This window comes from Bombina bombina, chromosome 11 (assembly GCF_027579735.1).
Source record: "Bombina bombina isolate aBomBom1 chromosome 11, aBomBom1.pri, whole genome shotgun sequence".
Taxonomy (NCBI): Eukaryota; Metazoa; Chordata; class Amphibia; order Anura; family Bombinatoridae; genus Bombina; species Bombina bombina.
The window spans coordinates 37,590,322-37,597,233 of record NC_069509.1 but is presented as its reverse complement, the minus strand read 5'-3'; the positions used below and the strand labels follow the sequence as shown (position 1 = coordinate 37,597,233).

The 6,912-nt window shown below is 37.6% G+C and overlaps 1 protein-coding gene across 3 annotated transcripts in view; it reads left to right on the top strand.

Moving 5' to 3' along the window:
* Positions 1–285: 285 nt before the first annotated feature.
* Positions 286–6,912, top strand: part of PPP4C (protein phosphatase 4 catalytic subunit) — a 69,263-nt gene continuing 62,636 nt past the window's right edge. For all 3 annotated transcript variants that reach the window (XM_053694586.1, XM_053694587.1, XM_053694588.1), the window contains exon 1: positions 286–446. The gene's annotated coding sequence lies outside the window, so the exon portion shown is untranslated. The remainder of the gene's footprint in view (positions 447–6,912) is intronic.

The window sequence follows — 6,912 nt, the reverse complement described above, 5'->3', positions numbered from 1 at the left end:
AAAACCCAAGAACCATATAATATATATGTTAATAAAAAGGAAGTCAATTTGGAGAATATCCAATATTTACTACTTTTAAATATTATAAAAGCAATATAAAATGTCCTCTAAATATCACCAAACGATGCAGACAAGGGAATGGTCGAAACGTTGCTAAAATGCGTGTTGATGTAATAGGGAATGACGCTAATAAAGTTGTTAAAAAAAAGGTTGCTGTCGTTCGGATGTGGGGGCGCGCACGTTCTGGCTTACGACCAGGTGGGTGGTTCGGTATTTACGTCACGCTCTCGCGAGCTCTCTCCTTGGTCGGTGTGAGAGAAGGAGGAAGCGGGAGACATTCAGGCGGCGGGAGGCGGCCCGGGGGGGAGCGAGACATAGACACCGCACGGATACACCGACACAGCGTTCCCCGCCCGCTGGCTGCAGCCGTTAAACCCTGAGACCAGGTGACTACGGGCGGCAAGAGGGGCTTAGCCAGGGGAGGCCGCGCTTTACTGCGCATGTGTAGGAAATGTTGCCTGTGTATTATCTCTGCGGGTCACTATTCACAGCTTCAGAGGCCTGAACTCAGCCCTGAGTATAATTTTATTTATTTGTAGCGTACATTTGTCAGCCTTTGTGATGTTAGGTCTCGGTGGGTACTGTTAGTGGCACTGTGTATTAACTCTCTGTGTCACTATACACAGCCTTGGTCCTTAGCTCAGCCGGTGTGTGTGTGTTTTATACGGGAAAAAATATCTATGACTGTCTCTGTAATGTTGTGTGAAAGATTGTGGGGGCCCCTGTATGCTCTGCGTATTACATGGTTTTGTTACTATTTACAGTCCGTTCATGGGGATCATATAAGGCATTCAAGTACCCCCAACAGGTCAGGTTTTCATTATAGCTGACCCAATGCACAGGTGAAGTAATCATCTGATCAGTAACCATGCTCTCGCCCATCAGCTGATTATTTCACCTGTGCACTGGTTCAGCTATAATGAAAACCTGGCCTGTTGGGGGTACTTGAGGACTTCGGGTGAGAAACAATGTTATAAGGGACTATCATACTTTTCTGTCATTGTGATTCTGGGTGATAGTTCCTGGTGATGACATCGACTTGTGTACTGGCAGTGTGTTACTATACACAGCCTGAGGACCTGCGCTTCATTGTGTCTTCTATATAGAACAAGTTTATAAGCTGTCATATTGCTGGATGACAGATCCTATTGATCATTATATGCAATGTGTATTATTATTATTATTTATTGGGAAAAAGAATAAAGGTGGCACACGGTTAAAAGGTTAAACCATTATTATTATTATTATACTTTATGAAGCGCCATCATATTCCGCAGCGCTGTCCATGGATACAGTTAATTTAAATAAAACAATAATATAAACCTTCTAAGACACAGGACAAAATTTACAAACACATACAGGAGGAATTGAGGGCCCTATTCCGGTGGGAATTTACAATCTAGAAGGGTAGGAGGTTGAGAAACAGGAGGTGGGGAATGCAAGATTGAGAAAGATGTTAATGCAGAGTTATAAGAGGGAATGTTGCTAGGTAAGAGAAATATTATTGAGTTGGGTGTTAGGCTTCTCTGAACAGAAAAGTCTTCAGAGAGCATTTAAAAGAAGAAAGATTAGGGCAAAGCCTGACAGCACGAGGGAGAGTGTTCCAGACGGTAGGTGCTGACAGAAGTCCTGCAGTCTAGCATGAGAGGAGGTGACAGTAGCAGATGCAAGGAGCAGGTCATTGTTGGATCTTGGTGGGCGGGCTGGAGTATACTTGTTGATTAGAGAGGCTAGGTAGAGGGGAGCGGTGTTGGTGAGCGCTTTGTATGCAAGGGTGAGAATTTTGATTTTTATTCTGCTGTATTAGCTTTATATGTTACTATACACAGACAGGGGGCTTGTGTTTGTCTTTAATAGTGAAGTTTCAGGTCGTCTCCATTGCTGAAACATAAATATTTCTAGGTACTAAAACTGTTCTCTTGAAGAATATGCTGAAATCTTTAATCCTTTAACGTTGGGTGAGGCTTTACATTTGGAGGTGCTGTTATGGGGACATAAAGTTTGTAGAATATTACAAATGTCAAGGGTTAAAGGGACACAAGTCAAAATTAAATTGATTGGATAGAGTAGAAAGCTTTCTAGTTTACTTATATACATTTTGCTTAGTTCTCTTTGGTTAAGCCATTATAGTGACAAACATTACATGCTGTAATATCTCTAGCAAAGCTGCAACCTCTGGGTTAAACACATAATTAAAATACCACTTAGGAGGCACAGAACACAGTTTGCACAACTCTGCTGGCCTTTTAAAGAGTAATCCTAGTTGGGGTCAGCAGCACCTATGTACTATAAATACACTGTTAGTACTGTATGGAATACTATCACTATTAATTGCTATATATGTGTTTACCTTTAAACTAATGACTGGAGAATTTAAGGTTGAAGAATTAAAGTTCTTAAATTTCATGTTTTAAGCATTTTTTTAAGTTTTTGTTGTGACAGCAGTTTTTATTACTCGAGGGCTCAGTAAGGTATTTCATGTTTTTAGCAAATATTACTGAGAAGTGCTTGGGAAGCTGTCAGCTTAAAGAATTAGAGGAGTCCTAAATAGATTAAAGGGACAGTCTATTCCAGAATTTTTATCGTTTAAAAAGAAATTTACCATTTCCCAGTTTTACATAACTAACATTGTTATATTAATACACTTTTTACCTCTGTGGTTGCCTTGTATCTAAGCCTCTGCAGACTGCCCCTTTATCTCAGTGCTTTTGACAGACTTGAATTTTAGCAAATCAGTGCTGACTTATAAATAACTCCACGTGGGTGGATGAGAAAAATGATATCTATATGGCACACATGAAGTAGCGCTGAGATAAGAGGCGGCCTTCAGGGCTTTGAAATTATAATATGAGCCTACCTAGGCTTATCTTAAAACAAGGACACCAAGATAAATCAAATTTTGGTGATAATCGAAAGTTGTTTACAATTGCATATCCTATCTGAATCATGAAAATTTTGTTTTGACTTGACTGTCCCTTTAAACAAAAGTGACAATATAATAGAGGGTCCCAAATACTACTGTTCTGTATAATGTACTTTCTCCTGAACTTAGTGCATTAGCCTTAGACTTATCTATCTTTCTCTTGCAAACAGGGCAGAAGTGAAATCTTATCGAATCACCCTTTAAAAATAAAAACAGGCTTCTTATTAGATTGTGGGGGAAAAAATGAAAAAAGGTGAAAAGGATGTATATTCACAATTAAGCATTGCGCTGCAAAAATTGTATTGTTTAGCAGCCTAGGAACATACCCCTTTAAAAGCCTTCTGCATATGTTTGTTCTTTGTGGCAACAGCCAATTAGGGATGGTTATAAACAGGGTGGATTTGGTTTAAATCAAATTGATTTAAAGGGCCAGTAAACCCACAAAATGTTATATAATTCTGCACATAGTGCAGAATTATATAACATCAGCTTAACGCTAGCTTTTTACCGGAAATTATTTCAGAGAAATTTTCCTACGAAAATTACTTTTACAGTACGCCGCTCCTGGCTCTACTGAGCGGGTCTATTTGTTTTCTCTAAGCATATCGGGCACGCTGTCTATTCACCGCTGGCCAGATAGTGCCATTAAACTCAATGTAGCTCGCTCCTGCTCTGGTAGCGTGAGCGAGCTATATTAAGTTTAATGGCACGATCGGCCGGCTGTGAATAAACAGCGTACCCGATGCGCTTAGGGAAAACAAACAGACCCGCTCAGTAGAGCCAGGAGCAACGTACTGTAAAAGTAATTTTCGTAGGAAGATTTCTCTGAAATCATTTCAGGTAAAAAGCTGGCGCTAAGCTGATGTTTTATAATTCTGCAGAATTATGACATTATTTTGTGGGTTTACTGGCCCTTTAAATCCCTAGTCAGTAAGACCGATTTTAAATCCATAGTTAATTTTTAGAATAACTTTTCAATTTTTCCCGGTTATATCAGACTATTGATTGATTTGTGTGTGTATGTGTGTATATATCTATAATCTGTGTGTATATATATATATATATATATATATATATATATATATATATATATATATATATATATATATATATATATATATATATATATATATATATACACATATCATCGAAATGAATGACATTATTGGGAGGTGAACTATTTTCAGTTTAATAGGTTAAATATTCATATTTGATCAACTTTTCAGCTGTACTTTATTGGAATGAGAAATATGAATGCCTTAAAGGGACAATCAACACCAGAATTATTATTGTTTAAAAAGATAATCAAAATTAAACTTTCATAATTAAGAAAGAACATGTAATTTTAAAAAAAATGTTCCACTTTACTTCCTATCTAATTTGCTTCATTCTCTTCATTCTCATTGTTGAAAAGCATACATAGGTAGTCTCAGAAGCAATGCACTACTGTGAGATGACTTATACTCACAATCTTTGATCACAAACTCAGGTGAGTATAGGCAGGCTGGAACCTCAGATCTGTCCAGCAAGCTGTTTCCAAACAATCTCAGGAAACTTCTGATTTATCAGCATATAACCAGAGCAGTATCAGCGAATTCCGACTTCCACTTTGTACAAAGCAACGTTCACTTGAACTTTATAAAAATCCGCTTTTTATTAAGACCAATAAAAAGGCCTATTAAAACAGTGTGTAAAATACAAGTGATGATACACTGCAACACGTTTCTCTGCCTCGCAAACACTGCCGTTTCATCAGCCAGTATAATAAACACATACAAACGGGAAGTTTATGTAAACATATCATTGGAAACAAAAATAGCCAACACCTGTGTGAGCCAATTAACAAAACCAGATATCCATGTTATATTTTCTGATGTTAATATCATGGTCTGCATTCAAAGCTATTTCTTTCATAAAGGTGGTGAGAGCCCACAACCTGTTACATATGGGATATAGATTCCTACCAGGAGGAAGCCAAGTTTTTCAAATTTCAAAAGCCTATAAATACCCCACCCACCTCACACATACCTCAGTTTAATGGGACATAAAAAAGTTGGGATAGAAACAAAATACGATATGTACTTTAAAATTACTTTACCTGCAAATTTATACTGCAGTGCCTCACCATTAACGCTTTCTTTTAAGTTTCTGAATTGTACAGCTCTAACCCCCCCCCCCTGTGTTTCTGATGCTGAACACTGATAAGGGGGGTGGAGCAGACTACTCCAGACAGCATGGCTATGTAACTCATTTTGCGTTTTTTTTTGAAAATTTATTTTAAAATACTTGCCAGCAATTTTTAAATTATTTGTATGCATTTTTTTTTTTTTTTTTTTTTTTTTTTTTTTAACATAATTAGCCATTTTAGCATATGCACAGATCTCAACCTGTTTTATGGCACTAAACGTTGCCTCCTTTTGGAGGTGGTTGAAGCATTATGTGCTTGATTTCTTCAGTGAAAGGTGCTTCAGAGCTTTTTGAAACTTGTTTCCCCTCAGAATACAGTGCAGTACATTGTTTCACCAACAAATAACTGCATACATTCTAGCTCATTTAGTTATCCTCTGGCATTCTCAAAACCCCATTTGGTTTAAAGTTGTGATGCGCTATGCGACGCCCCCTGTTTTTGTGTTTCTTGCTGTAGACATATTGCTTTGAGCTGAAGTACTCAACCCTTGAGGTGCAGCCTGTCTAGCTTCATTCACATCATCTGAGATTATTCCTGGAAGTGGGACTATTAAAGGGACAGTTCACCCCAAATTTTTCTCCCCTTTAAATTGTTCCCAATGATTCATTTTACCTGCTGGAGTGTTTTAAATTGTTTACAAGTAGCTCCTTTACCCCTATTTTGGCCTTTGAAATTGCTGATTTAGCCTATGGTATCCCAACCTATACTGAAAGTTTCTATACTACAGTATATTCTATTGAATAGCCTAAGTAAACACAGCCAGCAGAAGAGATTACACTCTCAGTAGGGTGCAGGATAGTTAATTAATAAAATGATATTTTTCCATTGTTCTCTCTAAGTATTGAGCTTTAGTTTTCCAGACAAATATAAGGAAGCAAGTGTGTGTATATAAAGTGATAACATAATGAGATCTGATATTAACTGAAGCTCAACCCATTGTGATAGGCCGTGGTTTAAAAGCACAAAACCAGCTACTTCATATACACAAATAAACCTGAAAATGCAATTTCTCATAAATGTTATACTCTGCAGCTGGTATAACAAGTCATTGAGAATACATTCATATAGAAACGATTTTACAGAGTATTGTCCCTTTAATGGATGTCGAGTGACACTTTATTTTTTTGAGTCTCTATTATGCTACTGGGACTTTTTAAAATGGATGTTCAATAACACTTTTGTAACACTTCTATTACACCAATTTGTTTATTTTTTAGCACTAATTTTTTTTTTTTTTTTTTTAATCTTATTACATTTTGTGTTTGATTGGGAAGTCCCCTTATAAGGTTTTTCAATAGTCCTTTTCTTCTGTTATGTGTGATCAGTCCACGGGTCATCATTACTTCTGGGATATAACTCCTCCCCAACAGGAAATGCAAGAGGATTCACCCAGCAGAGCTGCATATAGCTCCTCCCCTCTACGTCAGTCCCAGTCATTCTCTTGCACCCAACGACTAGATAGGATGTGTGAGAGGACTATGGTGATTATACTTAGTTTTTATGACTTCAATCAAAAGTTTGTTATTTTACAATAGCACCGGAGCGTGTTATTACTTCTCTGGCAGAGTTTGAGGAAGAATCTGCCAGAGTTTTTTACTATGATTTTAACCGGAGTTGTTAAGATCATATTGCTGTTCTCGGCCATCTGAGGGAGGTAAAGGCTTCAGATCAGGGGACAGCGGGCAGATGAATCTGCATTGAGGTATGTAGCAGTTTTTATTTTCTGAATGGAATTGATGAG